We start from the raw sequence: 17,337 nt of genomic DNA, 5'->3' as shown, positions 1-17,337 counted from the left end.
ACCTACCCTCCTGAGCAAGTCCGCAGCAAGCGCTTCCCAACAGGTCAGTTTTTGCCCAGTGCTCAAGTTAAGTCTCTGGGAACTGTGACTCCTCCTTAGCCAAAAACTATTTTTGTCAATGAGAGAGGAAATCCTCCTCCCATCTGTTGCAACTTTTATCATACATCCACAGTTCCCAAGTGAAACTGCACAGGACTTCAAGAACTACCGCATTCCAGCAGGACTACTGGGGGTTTAGTAGTGAGACAGCCCAAAAACAGCGAGAGGGAAGCAAACACTGAATGCAGCATAAAGAGAGCCCCACTGCCACGTTCCCCTTCCCAGAAGTGAGACACAGCAGAAGACAGCTGAGGCAACTGTGCTGTGCCTACCTAGAGTCACGGCCAAGGACCGCTCGGTCTTAGTAGTCATCTTTTGCTAAACCTATTTCCCACTGGACACAAGACTCCTACCACAAAAACTTGATCAGCAGAGGGTCAGGCTGAATTCAGCAACACTTGCAACGGGACAAGCAGGACTTCATCAGCAGCCCCACAGCACAGGATCTCCATGCCCTCATTGGTACCCAGAGACCACAGAGAATACGGCGGAGGCACTCCACCTTCAACTACCCAAAATAACCTTGAGTACCCGGAGCCAGGAGCTCTTTGCGGCTCAGGCAATTCACAGAGCCAAGTAAAACAGTGGAGAAACACCAGGGAGGGTACACTTTACTACTAGGGCTTCATGAATAGACACCATTTTGCCCGATTCCTCCAGGAGCCTATAAGCACCAGCCACCCACTCCCTCCCACCAACTCCCTCCCCTCAAAACGGCGGCGCCTGAGCACGAACAAAGCCGTCCTGTTTTAACGCACCACTTTAGGGCAAGAGCATGAAAAGGCAACACTAGGCAACAGTCCAAAAAAATAAAGAAAACAAAGATTCTGTGGAACAGAAAGCACTTGCAAAGCACTGAGTTTAAGGGATATAGGTAAGCCAGTGAATGAGCACTCAATTTCACCAAAATGCTTACTTCAGGTTAGTAAAGCATAACATTACACAGTGTAATAAATTTGAAAAATAAAAGCTTGTTAGATACAGCAAAACCAGAATATTTTTTCTACGTGTGGCTTATATTCCTCCCTTGATGTCTTAAATCCAATTAATTTCAACATTACCGAAGGAAAACAGAGTACTTCAACTTCCTCCCTGCCAATCTAATGCAACTAAACTTGTTTAAACAGGGAGAAATCACAAACGGCCACCATCAGATGTGTGTCAGTCAGAGGCATGCTCCTTGCAAACGAACCTGCAGCACGTTCACCTCTGCACCACCAAACAAAGCCTCCTGGAATGCTCTTCATAGCAAATCTCTCCTTAGAAACTACCTAGAATGAGCTTTGCTGAAATAACTACACTATCTTCTGAAAAGCACACTGCAACACTCAAATATTTACTCCTCCCGCCCTTGGACATGTTAAGTCATGTCTGAAAGAACCACAATCATCCACCATTTAGGTGGTACACTTTACTGCATCCCTCCAGAGAGGTTACCCTGAGGCACCTCCTTGTACTCAAACTACTTCTCTGCTCGGTTATGCCAGCTTAAAAATGCACCTCTTGTGCACTCACCATGCTGCACACCGACAAAGGTTTTGAAGCAATAGCAAACTTCAGTTCACAAGCACTTTATAAATACTTCGACAAACATCTGTAGGGAGAGATAGTCATTATATCCAGTCAACTCCTTTTTGCACTCACTGAGTGATTCTCAGCCTCTCACCAACCTTGGCCACAGCATCCTCAAGAAAAATGTCATCTACCCACCCCATACTTGATGGCTTGATCCAGACTGTCACTGCTGGAGCTCAGAAAAGGCAGGAGTAACAGGGAGATGAAGAACTGAAAGAGGCATCCAGCAGCTTTAAAAAAAGAAAGAGATCTATCCAAATGTCTAATCATATTTTGATCCAAAACGCACACGCCAGCAGTCACTCCACAGTGTAGAAAGCAGTTTCTTCTAGACAGCTGATATATTACTGCAGCAACAACAGTCCCAAGGACAATAACCCAGAGAAGCAGTTTGGAGAGCTACTGCACAGTGGGACAAGAGGCCACACTAGTACCTCACACCTTTGGTTTTTTGCTAGAAACATCAAGGCTCTGTTTTGTGAAAGCCCAGACCAACTTCTATCACAAGAATGACAAGAATCCTCCAGAGCAATAGCACCCTTCCCATTAACAGATAAGGCGAATCATCCTCTCAGTGTACCTACCCAAAATAGCACACTGTTCAGCTACGGTACGCTGTCTGGGTAGGTCCAAGAAAGTTAACACTGTCTTGCTCCAATCAAGCAGAGCAGCCTTAACCCAGTTGTAGATGGCTGCTGGGTCTCCCAGAATCACAGCAGTATAAAGGTCACCATCAGCAACCACAACAGCCAGGACAGGATCTCCCTGCTTTCAGCCCTTGCTCCAGTCTTCATGACCAGTTTCCCTTGCTAACTGAAAGACATGAGTGTCAGTGAAGTGCCTTTAGCAGTCCATCGTCACATACATACAGAGGGCAGAAAAACGCCAATTCATTTCTGTTCATACACTCACATTTCTGTTCGCACTATCACACTTTCTGTGTGATACTCCTGTGCAAGGGCACTGCTTTTGAACACAAGAGGCAATGGGGGAGTGGGGGAGAGGAATCAAACCACAGATCTATGATACTTCCTTTCCACATATTACAGTACAGAAACAGAGATGTCCATGAAAGGAAACACTGCACATGCACAACAGAAGTGCTGCCATTCTGTCCACCTTGAGAAGTTCTGCCATGCTGGTAGCTAGCACAGGGGCTGCTACTGAAAGAAATACAGCTAGCTGCAGAGGAAAATGCTTGGAAGACCACGGGAACAAGGAGGGAGGACTCTGGATGGCTTTTGCTCTAAATGTTTCTAGAACTACTATGTCCCTTAAAACAACTCGCTTCCTTTCCTTCCATTTGCAGCATATTTTAGCTAACGTTTTTGCTTGTTGTGATCAAGTTGGTGTTTCTACTGATCACTCAAGTAGTCCAACAACTCGATATCTGAACTGCTCAGTACTCCTTCTAACATGGGGTTAATGTATCACTGACAATCAGTTGCTTAAACTGCACAGAAACTATATTAGACACACCAAAAATCCCTGTGCAGTTCCAATGGCTCCACACCACAAAAGGCCAAAAAAGTCCGCAGAAAAACACATCTAGTTTCCAGGTACAGTGAAAGGAGAGCACATGTGCATACAGTTTAGCTGACCCAGCTAACAAACGATAGGCTTCTGTAAGTGAAAAAGGAGTAAAGCCACATTTAATTAACCACAGAAAACTCAGGTTGGAACTAGGACAGGAAAAAAAAAAAAAACCACCAAAACCAAAACAAAACAAAAAAAAAACCCCACACCAATAAAAAAACCAAAATCCACATGAACATAGCTATTCATAAGGAAGAGCATAAGAATGCTTTGCTGTATTGTTCTACACTAAGGGTTTGCATTTTGAGGCCGTATATAACCTGATGAAAGTGGAACGGAACACCAGCAATGGTCCCTCTGTGCTTGGGCTGGCTTTAAAAACAACCAACCAACCAACAATCAGTTGAAGGTAGAGTGAAGGTACTACAGTTATATATTAGCATGACGGAAATTTCAATTCTTCTACAATTTGAACTATCTTTAAAGCATTACTCTTCTGCTTTTGTGAACTACTTCTGTCAGCATCCCTGCAGTACTATAAGCTAGCTAGAGAGAAATATATATCCATGACCAGGGAAGGGCCAGTTGGGAAATGCAGCGACAAGTCCAAGGCCAGTCACTCAGTCTGGTCCTCTTCAGGGAAGCAGACTGAGCTGAGGAGAAGACGCTCAGCAGCACCGCACAAGCCACATATCCGAGGTGCTCAGCCTCTTCAAGGCACAAGGGGGAACAGGGAGCCTTCCCTGCTTCTCAGCACCAACCTGAACAGTCAGGCACTATTTTCTATTACAAGACAAAAGCTGCCTTTTGGAAACTTGAAAGAGTCTGACAGAAAATCAAGGAAATTCACCCCAGGGAACTGAATGCTTACTTTCTCTAGAAATCATGAAACACATCCAGTTGCTTCTAATATAAAAGTTCGACTACACAGCAACCCGTACCGTTAATACTTGAAGCTTGCCTACAAAGGCATCACTGTCAAACTTACCAGCTTACACTGGCTTACACCGCCATTGAACAGCACCTTAAGAGCATACTGCAGTAGTATTTTTCTTTATATTAAAAACTGCAGAGCATAGAAATATGTCAAAGATACAGTTTGAAAAGGTAGTCAGGTACTTTTTTTCTAAACACAGTTTTCAAACAATTGATCAGTGACAAAAGAGAGAAGACCTAGGAACACACCACATGGGTGCGTTCTCCAAATATTTTGTTCATAGGGTTACCACAAAAAATGCAAAAGGCCTCCAAAAAACCCCTACTTGGATCCAGCCAGAAATGCATACCGCACAAGCACAGTTCTTCCACTAACAAAGCAGCCCTTGGGGTGGTTTTGTTTATGTGTTGATTAGGCTGTTAAAAGCATTCAAAGGTACCCCACCTACAAGAGAGCGCATTCCTCAGGGTGTGCAAAAACAAAAAAGTCCTCTCTTTCCCTGTGGATCTCTAAAACTGTAACAGAGAACAGATTGTTTCCTAACATCTTTCATACAACTCTGTTTGTGTTTCTGCAATTCAAACACACTTTTCACAGTGTTTAACTGCCTCCTCATCTTAATCCCTTAAATTTGATGAATACATCAGCACTGTTTTCCCCACAGAAACCCAAAGCCAATTTATAGAACAGTAAGGCTTAAAGACTTTCAGTTACAGTGCTATAAAATAGCATTACAGTACAGTCCAAGTGTTGTTTACATATTATAACTTTATTCATATTACAAAGTAAAGATGCAAAGGCCAGAATGCCTGGACAGATGACTGTTGTAACAAGCTGTTGGTTTGGTTTTTTTTTAACCTATAAAGTCTTTTCCTTTAAATATAGTCTTGCAAATGTAAAAACAAGAGTAACACAAGTTACATCAACTAAGGTACAAAAGCACATAAGAAACACCAGTGGTGCTGATTCTAAAACACAGAGATCCATCCCTGAGGTGGCACCAGCCCAAAGTGCCAAGGCTGCCCAAGCTGAACCACATTGCTTCTGGCCCCGAGCTAGATTGCCTGAGACCAGTCCAGATCTCCTCTGCAGCCACAGCACATTTACGTGCAATGCAGATAATCCTCCTATGATAACCAAGTGCAGGGGGACTAAATTCCACCAGAGCTTGACTGAACAAGACAGAGCAGTCAAGTAGCATGTGCAATGCTGACCTGAAACATTCTGCTTGGGGAGATACTGGGTATCACTTCAGCAAAAGAAAGTTCTAAATTCCTCATTCTTAGTTCAGTATACCAGCTTCATTAAATAAAACATATCCTTTAGCAAGGCAAAGGAAGAAAGATCATATAAGCAGCATCACCTGCCCAGCATTGCTGACCATGAGTGGAAGTCCCGTGGTAAAACCTGACTCCACTGAAATCAGCTGGAATTCAGTAAAGCACAGACAGGGTTTCACCAACTCAAGTGTCCTAACCTAGTTCTCTACTTACTGCATCACCCTGCTCTTCAATTCTTGCATTTAAAAAACCTTTAAAACAACACCTGCCAGAGCACTAGCTTTAAAGGAAACAGAAGAACTGCTCCCTGAAACCCTGACCTCAAGAGAAGATACTGGATCAGACTCAGATCAGGCATATGATCTGATGCCATCCAGAGGGACCTTGACAGGCTGGAGAGGTGGGCCCGTGCCAACCTCATGAAGTTCAACCAGGCCAAGTGCAAGGTCCTGCACCTGGGTCATGGCAATCCCAGGCACAAATACAGGCTGGGCGGAGAATGGATCGAGAGCAGCCCTGAGGAGAAGGACTTGGGAGTGCTGCTCGACGAGAAGCTCAACATGAGCAGGCAATGCGCCCTTGCGGCCCAGAAGGCCAACCGCATCCTGGGCTGCATCAAGAGGAGCGTGGCCAGCAGGTCAAGGGAGGTGATTCTCCCCCTCTACTCTGTCCTGGTGAGACCCCACCTGGAGTACTGCGTCCAGTTCTGGAGCCCCCAACATAAGAAGGACAAGGACCAGTTGGAGAAGGTCCAGAGGAGGGCCACAAAGATGATAAAAGGGCTGGAGCACCTTTCCTATGAGGACAGGCTGAGAGAGTTGGGGCTGTTCAGCCTGGAGAAGAGGAGGCTCCAGGGAGACCTTACAGAGGTCTTCCAGTACCTCAAGGGGGCCTACAAGAAAGATGGGGAGAGGCTGTTGTAGGGCCTGTCGTGACAGGACAAGGGGTAACGGTTTCAAAATAGAGCGAGGTATATTTAGATTGGATATTAGGGATTTTTTTTTTTTCTACAATATGCAGACACAGGACTGGAGTAATCGTTCTTGCTTCCAGTGGGGTAAAATTCAAAATGCTATTTTGAAATGTTGTATAACTCAGTAATAATCTCACTCAGGGGGATTATTGCTATGCTTGCTTGTATCCAGATTTAAAAACAGTCAGTAAAACCATTTGTTTGCATTATTGCATTTTTACTTTGCCATAAACACCACTGTCTGAAGTCAGCTTGCTTCCAAGTTTTAAACTCAACAAATAAAACCTATTTGAGATACTATACTCATTTACATAGACAATACTAATGACCACTTTGTTTTTTTTAACCCTTTCCTTATTCCTTAACTGCTGTTAAAACTTGGGTTTAAATTTCTTCCATTCTCGTGCTTCTGCTGCCAGTTGCTTGCAGTTTCATAGAAATGTGTCCTACCATAAAATTGTAGCCTTGTGTGTGGTGAAGTTGAGCTACTTCTTTTCAAGAGCACAGCACAAGCTGGACTTCAGATCTGAAAATTCAGACTAAACATCCTGCAGAGCAAGGGTTTGCTTGCAGGACACCACTTTTTCTCATTTAGCAAATACTATTACAACGCAAAATTGAAGCGATCCTCTTTTTCCAGACACCTTCATTTTCGCCGCAGTCTAGCACTAAATGCCAAACGTGATGTGGCAAATTTCTCAAGCACTATAAAGGAAAGAAATAACTATACTATCTTAAATGAACACCACTTGAACACCTCTGCACCTCAGATGTACGGGAGGATCACAAACACAAGACGCAATTAATTAGATGCAACACATCAAGCTCTCAATACTTCTAAAGTAATTGACATTTTTGTCACAAAAAAAAAAAAAGAGACAAGAAGAAAGCAGCTACAATCTTGGACAAGAGAAATAATGGGTACCATCAGCACACTATATACAGAAACCAATTAAGAGCTGGAAAATATTTGACCCACACATATAGAATTATTGACTAACGCTCAGTCACCATTTGGTCTTGGCAGCTGGGCTTCCATTAGGAACAGCAAGGCAGCATTCACACGCTGCCTGATAAATTTCCCCAAAGTAACATACACGCCGTTATCTCATCTAATCTTCCAATTGTTCCTCAAGACAAGCAATTTTTACAGAGAACTTGTCTTTATTTGGCTGCTTGTTTTTTTCCTACAAATTCATTTTTTCCTCTCTCTCTCTATATATCTGTACATGCACGCACTGAGATCTTAATACGTGGAAGTATAGGCAGGCACACAAGCATCTTTTACATAAAAGCAATGACAAACCTCAAGCTCTGACCGTTGTCATGTGAAAACAAAGTGATCACGATGAATTTCTAAATTTTTATGTTACAACGCTTCCTTGCTTTCGCATTTTGGCTAAAATCCGAAGTGGAAATGACAGAAGAAAGTGTGGTTTTTTAACACCATTACTTTTAAGCCAGAACAGAAGCAGGAAGTACTGGAAGTTTCACAGGAAAGCTGGTCAGTTTAGTTTTATTGCCGGAAGCTACCCCAACATTTCTTTTAACATTTGAATACAGAACAGATATGAATCTCTAAAAATTAAAGTTCATGTGCAGCAAAACTAGAGCAACACATGAATGGGTGCTGTTATCAAATTGAACTTTAACCATCATTACACAAAGTCTACCACGTACATGGACTCTGGCGTGATGTTTTATTTAATAAAGTGATAAAGCCTTAATAGCTCAGGACAGGGACTACATATTTTGATTTTAAAAAGCCATCATGGGCCATTAAAAATTAATACTGAACTATCCCCTTAGTGCTCACAAAAAGTTTGACTCCTACAGAAAAATACCTGGAAAGCCGTATTTCAAAGCTTATGCTTTTTGGTCATGTACCCAGAGAAACCAAAGTCATAACAATCAATTTTGGATGTGAGGTGGTGGAAATCAGCTGGAAACCTGAGATGAGCCCCCTCCTTTCATAGTTCTGAACGCTCAATAGCATCTGCCAGCTGCCCAGCTGTGCACCCACAGCTCGCTGCACACACAACCCCCTTTCCAAAAGTTTCAACTACTATAAGTTTTTACACAGTGGAATCAAACACCCAATTTCATCATTACTGCTTAGCGTTAATCCCAAACAGTGGCTTTTTAAAAGTTAATAGGATATGCATGTGTATATAAAATATACATGTGGGCTAAAAAACTGAAAGGAAATAGAGTTCGCCTGTCTGAGTCATTAGAGCTGGTGTGTTTCTTGGCATGAAGCTAAATAAGGAGGGTAAAGGAACAAGAAATGCTGGAAGATGAGGCTGGAACACATCCAAATTGTTAATGCTTCTAAAGCAACTGACATTTACTGGCCAATGAAGAAAATACTTCAGACAATTTCAGCCAAAGCAAATTTTTAAATTTTCTTCCTAATTCTTAAATCGCTGTAATTACTGAGGCAAGACACTGTCTTATTCATTCAAACTACTCTTCATTCTTCAAACAAGTCCATCACACATAAGACTATCAATGTGGATGTATTTTACAAAACGAATTCAATGCAGAAAAGAACCCGTATCAGACTGCAGTGTGAAGGCCACCAGTAACTCCCACACAAGCCTGAATTTCTCCAATCACCATGCAAAGTAACCCCGGCCAACCATGACACTCACACCAGTGTCTGAGAGCAGCTTTGACATTCAGTAGTTTGTGAAGACTTTCGAATGAAGCAGGCCTTGTGTTGCCCACCCAACCAAGGAGGAGGGAAAAAAGGACTGCCATGCGCACTTCCCCGGGCAGCACAGGCTTGCTTGCTGAGATAAGCAGGTGATGGGCAGGTGGTGGAATGCACACGTACCAAACCCTGGCTGGGAGACCAACAGCAAGGGTGAGAATAAGGGCTCAGCGTGCGTAACAGCAAAGATGAGCAGCAGCCTGTCTCCCACATCCTTGCGTTTTAAAGTATTTCATAGTCCAACAAACGGAAAGGAAGGCTGCAGGAGGGGGAGATGTAAAGTAGGAACATCAGCAGATTACAATTTCTGCTGTAAAGCAATATATTTTTTTATGACGAGGATGGTGAGACACTGGAAAAGGTTGCCAGGGAAGTTGTGGATGCCCCAACTTTGGAAGTGTTCACGCGCAGGTTGGATGGGGCTTTGAGCAACCTGATCTAGTGGAAAGTTTCACTAACCCATGGCAAGGGAGTTAGAACTAGGCAGTTTTTAAGGCCCCTTCCAACCCACATGATTCTGTGATCAGGATGATCAGGAGCATGCGGAGTCTGCAGAGAGAAATAAGTGACATGGATGGACAAGAAATATAAAACATAATTCAGTGTTAACAAATGCATACTGAATGCAAGCTTTTATGCTAGTTATAAAACCTCAAAGGATTTTTAATTAAACCATTAATTAAAGGCTCTAGGAAGGGACTTGGAACAGCTGAGCCAAAGTCTGTGCTCAAGATACAGCCATGGCTTAAAAAGCACAAAACCAGAACCATGAATTCCATAGTGTTGCACAAACAGAATTGAGATGATGAATAACGTTAGTCTAACACGTCTTCTAGAAGACAATAGTGCAGACTCCTCTAGATAACATGCTGTACTCGTCATCCTAAAAGAGGCTGCAAAACCAGCCAGAGTCACAGCTGTTTCAGAAAGAGGTAACATACCTAGCCCTGGGAACAGAAACCCCTCAGAACAGACTGTCTTCCTGAACAATCCCAATCTGCTGAAATACACCCAAGTATGATAAGACAGAAAATTATTTGGAAAAGGAAGTCTGGCAGTTTCTGTTTGCCTGTACAAGAATGTGTGTGTGTATAAACACAAACTAAAATTAATTCCTGCAGGAAGTCACGGAAGCAAAGCATGGCACATTTTATGTGAGGACCGAGACCAGGCACCGTTGTTCCATCTACACAAGGTTTATTACTAAGACTCACTTATCAACAACCTTGAAGGTGTGGGTCTACCTCTAACCATTACAGACCACGATAAAACAACAATGGGAGAGATTACCCTATAAAAACCAGAGATGGTCCTCCTGTCTCCTCTGGAAAGATACAGCACTGACACCTTGTAGACAAGACATTGGAAAGAGAGGGACACAGGGTCTGATTCACTCTGACAATCCCCACAGTCTCAAACAGCATGCAGCACACCATCTATCTGGCACAGATGAAGCTCACTCCACAGCAGGCCTGGCAAAAAAAAAGCCCTGCAGAGGAGTAGCAGTACTTGCTGAAACTAGACCAGGCTTTAACCTGAAAGAGGGTAGACCTAGACTGGACATAAGGAAGAAATTTTTATGATGAGGGTGGTGAGACACTGGAACAGGCTGCCTAGAGAAGCTGTGGATGCCTCATCATTGGAAGAGTTCAATGGAGCTTTAAGCAACCTGATCTAGTGAAAGATACTCCTGCTCACGGTAGGGGGGTTGTTAGACTAGATGATCTTTAAAGGTCCCTTCCAATCTAATCCAAACCATGCTACGATTTCATGATTCTACCTGCCCTATAATCTCATCTCTGCCTTTCCCGACTCTCACTCACACAAAGCCACCTGGGTTGAGAAAAAAAAGGAAGCACCAACCACATAGTACCAAGACCCAAAAAGATGCAAGATCCAGAAAGATGACCATACAGACAGTCACAAGGCCCAGCACACCGGAGCCTCTGATCCTCATGCAAGTGGGAATGGCAGCCCCACATGAACAGTACACAAGGGTCTCTAGGGAAAGGCTTGACTTTTGCAGAGCTGGCTACCACTCAGGAAGAGAGAGAACCTCTCCTTTGAACACTCACTGATCTCAGACCCACTTCTTACATCACTCTAGAACACTGACAACACTTTGGTGCATTTTCCATCTGGAGATCTGTCAGATCTTTTTGGAAGCCATCTACCCCAGCCACAAAGCTCTCCTCCTCCTCTCATCACTCCACACACAACAGACACAACAGGAGTCTCTACATAAATTGCGCAAAGTTTAAATTGTTTCAGAAATTGCATACTCAGCATCTGGGAACATACACATTCCATAATAATTTTTCTCAGTACTGCACATGCTGCTAAAGCCTTTTCAACCCCTTCACCTCAGGAAGCATATATTTAGAGTCATATGTGGGCAAAGATCTATTTTCTCAGAGAACTAATGCCCTGGCTTGAAGCTTAGATAAATCAATAGCCCTTAGATTAAAGCATCTTGCTGCCCTCAAGACAAACCCAGAAGAATTTCTTCTGAACTGAAGAAAAATAAGTTTTATGTCTTTTTCTGGCACTTCATAAGCCAAGCAAAAGTGATCAATTTCTTTGTGTTCAGAGTTACTTAAGTGGTCTTTGCAGACCACCAAGATTTGTCATGTCATCTGCCTTTTTGTGCTAGGAGAGTAACCAGTATAAAATCACAGAATAGTTTGGGTTGGAAGGGACCTTTAAAGGTCATCTAGTCCAATTCCTCTGCAAGGAGCAGGGACATCCTCAACTAGATCAGGTTGCTCAGAGCCTCATCCAGCCTGGCCTTGAACTTTTCCACGGATGGGGCATCCACCACCTCTCTGGGCAACCTGTTCCAGTCTTCCAAGACTCTCAGTGTAAAAAATTTTTTCCTAATACCTAATCTAAATCTACCTCCCTCTATTTTAAAACCATTACCCCTAGTCCTGTCACAACAGGCCCTACTGAAGAGTTTCTCCCCATCTTTCCTGTAGGCCCCCTTGAGGTACTGGAAGACCGCTATAACATCTCTCCAGAGCCTCCTCTTCTCCAGGCTGAATAGTCCTACTTTTCTCAACCTTTCTTCATAGGAGAGGTGCTCCAGCCCTTTTATCATCTTTGTGGCCCTCCTCTGGACCTTCTCCAACTGGTCCATGTCCTTCTTATGTTGGGGGCTCCGGAACTGGACGCAGTACTCCAGGTGGGGTCTCACAAGAGTGGAATAGAGGGGCAGAATCACCTCCCTCGACCTGCTGGCCACGTTTCTTTCATGCAGTCGAGGATATGGTCAGCCTTCCAGGCTACGAGCACACATTGTCAGCTCATGTCCAGCTTTTCATCCACCAATTGTTGTACAAGTCATTGCTTTTCCAGGATGTTAGATTCTCCAGTGGGTAATCTCTTCCAGCTCATCCAAATCCCATCTTCTCCACAGGGTTTCCTTTTAAAAGCCTCTCTGGCCTAAGACACAGGCCCAGGTAATGTAACCCATTCTAGTCTGTGCGGGCCCATTCACTTTCTCTCCCTACTGAAGGTTCAGTCATCATTGCTTCCCAAATGGAAGATGAGGACGAGGTTTTCTCACTCTCCTGATACCAATATCATTGAAATTAAGTCCTTACATGTAATGAAAGTCACTCTACACTTGGGAAAAAGTTCATTGGTCACCTTCCAATTATCCACCAAACCATGCTCAGATAACCCCCAGTGAGGGATGGAATATCAGTAGTTACAATAACTCATCAATTATTATTTCAGTAAAGGTGTTACAGTAGTGCCACATCAACGACTGAGCTGCGCATACACATAATGTAAAATACTTAGAGATGTAGTTTGTAATTTCCTTCCTTCTTTCTTACCTCTTCCCACAGAATAGTGAATTACCAACACTTAACAACTCTGTCTAGTTGGAAGGTATGACTGTCATCAGTGAAGAAGACGCAATTGAAAGTCCTCTGCTTTTTCCCCTAGAAACTCATCAACTCCAGTCACAGAAATCACGTTTCACTGCTTGCTGCTCCCGTCTACGTTCACCTCTGGGCTGCCTTAGGTTTTACTCTCTAGTACACCAACTCACTTCAGTCAACCGCTTGTACAAAAAGACAGCTTGTCCAGATCTAAGAGTTTCATAGATATACTGAAGATGACCACTTAAGACCTACAAAGATCAGAGCAGAATAAATACCTGAAGGGCACAGTGCATGTATAAAAAGACAAGTTCCCCAAAAACAGCTGTCTACACTCAAACAAACCAATGGAGTTGCTTGTCAAGTAAGCCTAAGACTAGTGGTCTCCTGATGAAAATAGTAACCCTTCCAATTTAATTTCAATTCTTCCAGAACAGCTAAAGCTGTCCATATTTTTCAGGATGTCATTCAGGTGTCTGTGGACTTTTACATAGCCTGAAACAAAGAACAAGTACTCTGAAATTAAGGATGGGAAAGCACGACATAGTCTAAGCACAAAAGCTGTACTTCAGCTGTAACAAAAGGACATTCCTGCAAGAATCGGGGTGATGCCAAACTGAGCAGGACACCAATGGGAAAACAAGTACCTGACTTCTACAGCAAACTGTATATCATCATATTCAACATTTAACTGTGGACAGCATCCTGGGCCAGGAGGTGGGACGAAGAAGGAGAAAGGGGGGGAAAAGTACTGAAAATTAGAATATCTGGACTTGCCTGAAATCCCACCCACTGCAAGGACCCAAGATGTTCACAGACCCCAGGCCAAACACACTCCATGGAGGTGCCTGGTTAGTCCTTTCCAGAAGCTTGCTCTCTCCATTACAAAGGGATAAAAGTCCCCTTCACGCAACAACTCTGTGGCGGCAGTGCTGGCACAGGAAGTGGAAGGAACTGGGACCATTTGCTCCCTTGCACGAAGATGCTCAGAGCCCAACCTCTCAGAGGAAAGCCCCAGCCATGAGGCAGTTGTTTTCTGCAGACACCAGGTGCCAATGCTTCCCTTCAGACATGAGCTGTGTTGTGTAGGCAGGGCTCCATCAGAGAAGGTTAAAAGGCAGAGATTGCTTTAGGTGTTAGTATGCAAATGTATATTAACCCAGTAAGTTAAAACCAGATGATTTTTCCTAACTGTGCCTTCTTGCACACTTTGCTCAATGGAAAGAAAACTAAAATCTAGAGTTGTTTCATTTATTAACCTCTGCAGACTCACTGCAATCATAATTGGGCAGCCTAACTGCTCAGAGTATTATTCCAGTGATTCAACTGCACTGCAATACAAACAAAGATATCTATATAAAGTCGGCTGCAAAGTACTAAAAATTAAGACCTAATTTAGTTATACGTTTGTGCATCACTGCCCTCTCTATTACAGTCTGGAAAAATGAAGGCAACATGCTATTATATATTATGTGCTATTATTCACATAAGTGCCTAAATTACAGAGTTTGGGAGATACTAGTTACGTACTTATTAAAAAGCCATTTAATTCATCATATAATACACAGACTTCTTTTGAGATTGAAACAGGAAACATGAAGGCAGCATCCGAATAGCAAGGCTTAATTAGAAATTACTACTTCTGCCGTAACAACAGTTTTTCCCTCCAGACTTCGGTTTCCCTTCTCACACTGAGCCACAGCAAGGGCTGGAGGAGTTTCTGAACTCTGATTCAAGTCCCTTGCATTAACTTATTTAAAAGAAAAAAAGGCATGCTGAGTACAAACTGTGAGAAGAGTTCACAACTCCTCAGAAAGCTGTATAAAATTGCTGATATAAACCAAATAAGAACAAAGTTAAAGGACCTGAATAAGTCAGGTTTAGTCTGAATGTTTAGACCAGAGGCTCTTTGGGGGCGAGGGGGAGGCAAGTATCCACACTGGATAAGGCAGTGATACAGGATCAGTTATTTTAGAAGCAGAGGACACCCTCAGATGTGTCAAAATGGTTAGACGTGGGGAATCAATCAAGTTAGCCTTTGCAGCAGATGCAGTGGAAGGTTTGGTCCAGCTTGCGTACACACAAATGAAAACGCCAAGTAGCTGTCAATCACATGGCCCTTAATGAAGCCCTGCTGATGTTTCACACCCAGCTATTGTTTTCTGTTTTTCTTCCTTATCCTTTTCACCTTGTGCCTAATTGATTACAAGCTTGGCTAGCACTGGAATTTGTTCAGCTTCATGGCATGCTAGTTAGGAGGGAGGCACCGAGGAGGGGCTTCAGCAGCACCAGCAGCCCTGCTGAGTGGCTGGCCCCGAGCCGGGATGGCAGCATCCCGCCAGCCCCATCTCCAGCAGCAGAGCACGCTTGGGGACCGATGCCAGAGCCCAAAGGGCACCCCAGAGCAGCTGACCTCCGGCCCTGCGCAATCAGCCGCTTTTCAGTAGAACTTTTCCCACCCTGTGAATGCTAACTCCCAAAACCCAAACTCAGGGTGTTACCAGCTTAGCTTTTCAGAAGCCATTTAATGTCAGAAATAGCTTTCTAAGCACTCCCTCTCATCTTCCGCAAAGGATTTCACAGAGCCTGAAGAAAACTTCCTCTCAGATTTTAAAGTATTTTAAAATATAAATATATATTCAAAACAGGCTAAAATATTTAAAAGAATTCCTAAACTGCAGTTTGTTTCATGTGAAGGGATTTACGTGTCTTTATCATAAAAACCACAGCTGTTAAGTTAAAAGTGTCTGATATTCCATTTTTCATCTCATCATTATTCCTTCAGCAGTAATTCATATTACCCACAGTGTATCTTTTATCTTAAGAGTTGATAAGAATTTCTGAAGTACTAATTTATACAACTTCTACTTGAGTTAAGAAGGCTATTACCATCTTCACGTCAGAGACAGATAAAACACAGCTGCCACAACACTGCACAATATCGAAACCATATAAGTGACACCTTTCCCAAATTACTCTTTTAACTATTAAATATGCGGGTCCTCAATTAGAAACACTAACCAGAACAGAGTCCTCCTCCACAACCAGCTTCTACAACCAAGGATTGCCACACACTGCTTTTGTAATGGTAAGAAATAGCACCACGTTACAGCACGACTGGCTCCTGCAAGATGCACATTATCCTTCATTTGACTTCTCCACGTATTCGTACTGCTAGCTCTCAGTGATGTGGGCCTGAAGCTCCTGAAAATGAGCACAAAACTACATACTGCATTTAGCCTGAATGGAGTCTTTGAAGGTTTCCAAGTCACACTTGTTTTGGATTCAACAACTAGCTCGTGCAAGAGCTCACAGCAGCATCTTTCTTGTATCCTTGCAGATGCAATGGCTATGCCTACAGCTAATCCCCAAACCTCACTCTATAACCTTCACCAGCTTCTCTGTCTTAAATCCTCAGAAGCAGCGGGGGGGAAGTTTGGGAAAAAATGGAACAGGAAAAAAAAAAAAACCACTGAAAGGAAGCTTTCAGCTTTTTGGTTTGACCTGTCTTACTGAAAGTTAGTTTAAAATTAAGAGTGCAGTTTTCAAGGCGCAAAAAACCACAGTATAAAAAGAAGAACTTCTACATTAAGGAAAAGAAAGAGTTTGGAACAGAATATGTCAATATTAACTCTTTCAAAGAGCTGAACAGGAAATTCACAAAAAGCCATGAACATTTGTTGGTTTTTATTTAAATGTACTGATGTATTACAACTTTGACTAAACTTCTAACTGTGCATATTTCAGAGCATCAGGTAAGTTTAGAAAATAAATCATCTCTTTTTACTCAGTAATACCCAGAAACTTACATTTTCAAGAAAGTCTCCTCATTTCAACTGAAAGAGCCCCCACTCAGCACCAAGGAATGCTTCTCCAGCACAGCGCAACCTCTCGTGCTGCAGATGAGCTGGTGGGCTTTCCCCTCCTTGCTGCCCAAAGAGGTCCCTGCTGGGAGAAGAGGATGAGGAAATACATAAGCAACTTCAATCGGGGTCTAGACAGCTACTTTCCATGTAACTCTTTCTAGTTTCCATGCCGTGGTAAGGTGAAATTGATAAAAGGTGTTGAAGGCAGCTAAAGGCACTCTGGAAAAACAAAACACCCCAGCAGCAGGAGTCCAACACAACTGGATGCCTTTGCAAATCCTGCCAGGAGCATTATGTCCTTTATAGAATGTTACTATCCTGACAAGACAAAGGAGAAATGCTCCCAAGCACGTGCTATTCAAAGCCTGTGCCAGTTTAGGCTGCCAGGCTGCTAATTCTTGTTGTTTGTAAGTTTTTAAACAATCTGTTGGCTAGTCTTTCAAGGAGAAACAGCCTGGCACTGAC

General features: G+C 43.1%; 1 protein-coding gene across 15 annotated transcripts in view; it reads right to left on the bottom strand.

Moving 5' to 3' along the window:
- Nucleotides 1-17,337, bottom strand: part of APBB2 (amyloid beta precursor protein binding family B member 2) — a 193,921-nt gene that overhangs the window by 158,202 nt on the left and 18,382 nt on the right. For 12 of the 15 annotated variants that reach the window (XM_086746723.1, XM_086746729.1, XM_086746726.1 and 9 more), the window contains exon 2: nucleotides 16,816-16,954. The gene's annotated coding sequence lies outside the window, so the exon portion shown is untranslated. Of the gene's footprint in view, nucleotides 1-6; nucleotides 135-16,815; nucleotides 16,955-17,337 lie in introns of those variants that run through there. The other 3 variants (XM_086746717.1, XM_086746719.1, XM_086746718.1) reach the window with 3 other exon arrangements.

This window comes from Chlamydotis macqueenii, chromosome 4 (assembly GCF_036417535.1).
Source record: "Chlamydotis macqueenii isolate bChlMac1 chromosome 4, bChlMac1.mat, whole genome shotgun sequence".
In the NCBI taxonomy this organism is placed as follows: Eukaryota; Metazoa; Chordata; class Aves; order Otidiformes; family Otididae; genus Chlamydotis; species Chlamydotis macqueenii.
This window is presented reverse-complemented; position numbering and strand designations above follow the sequence as displayed.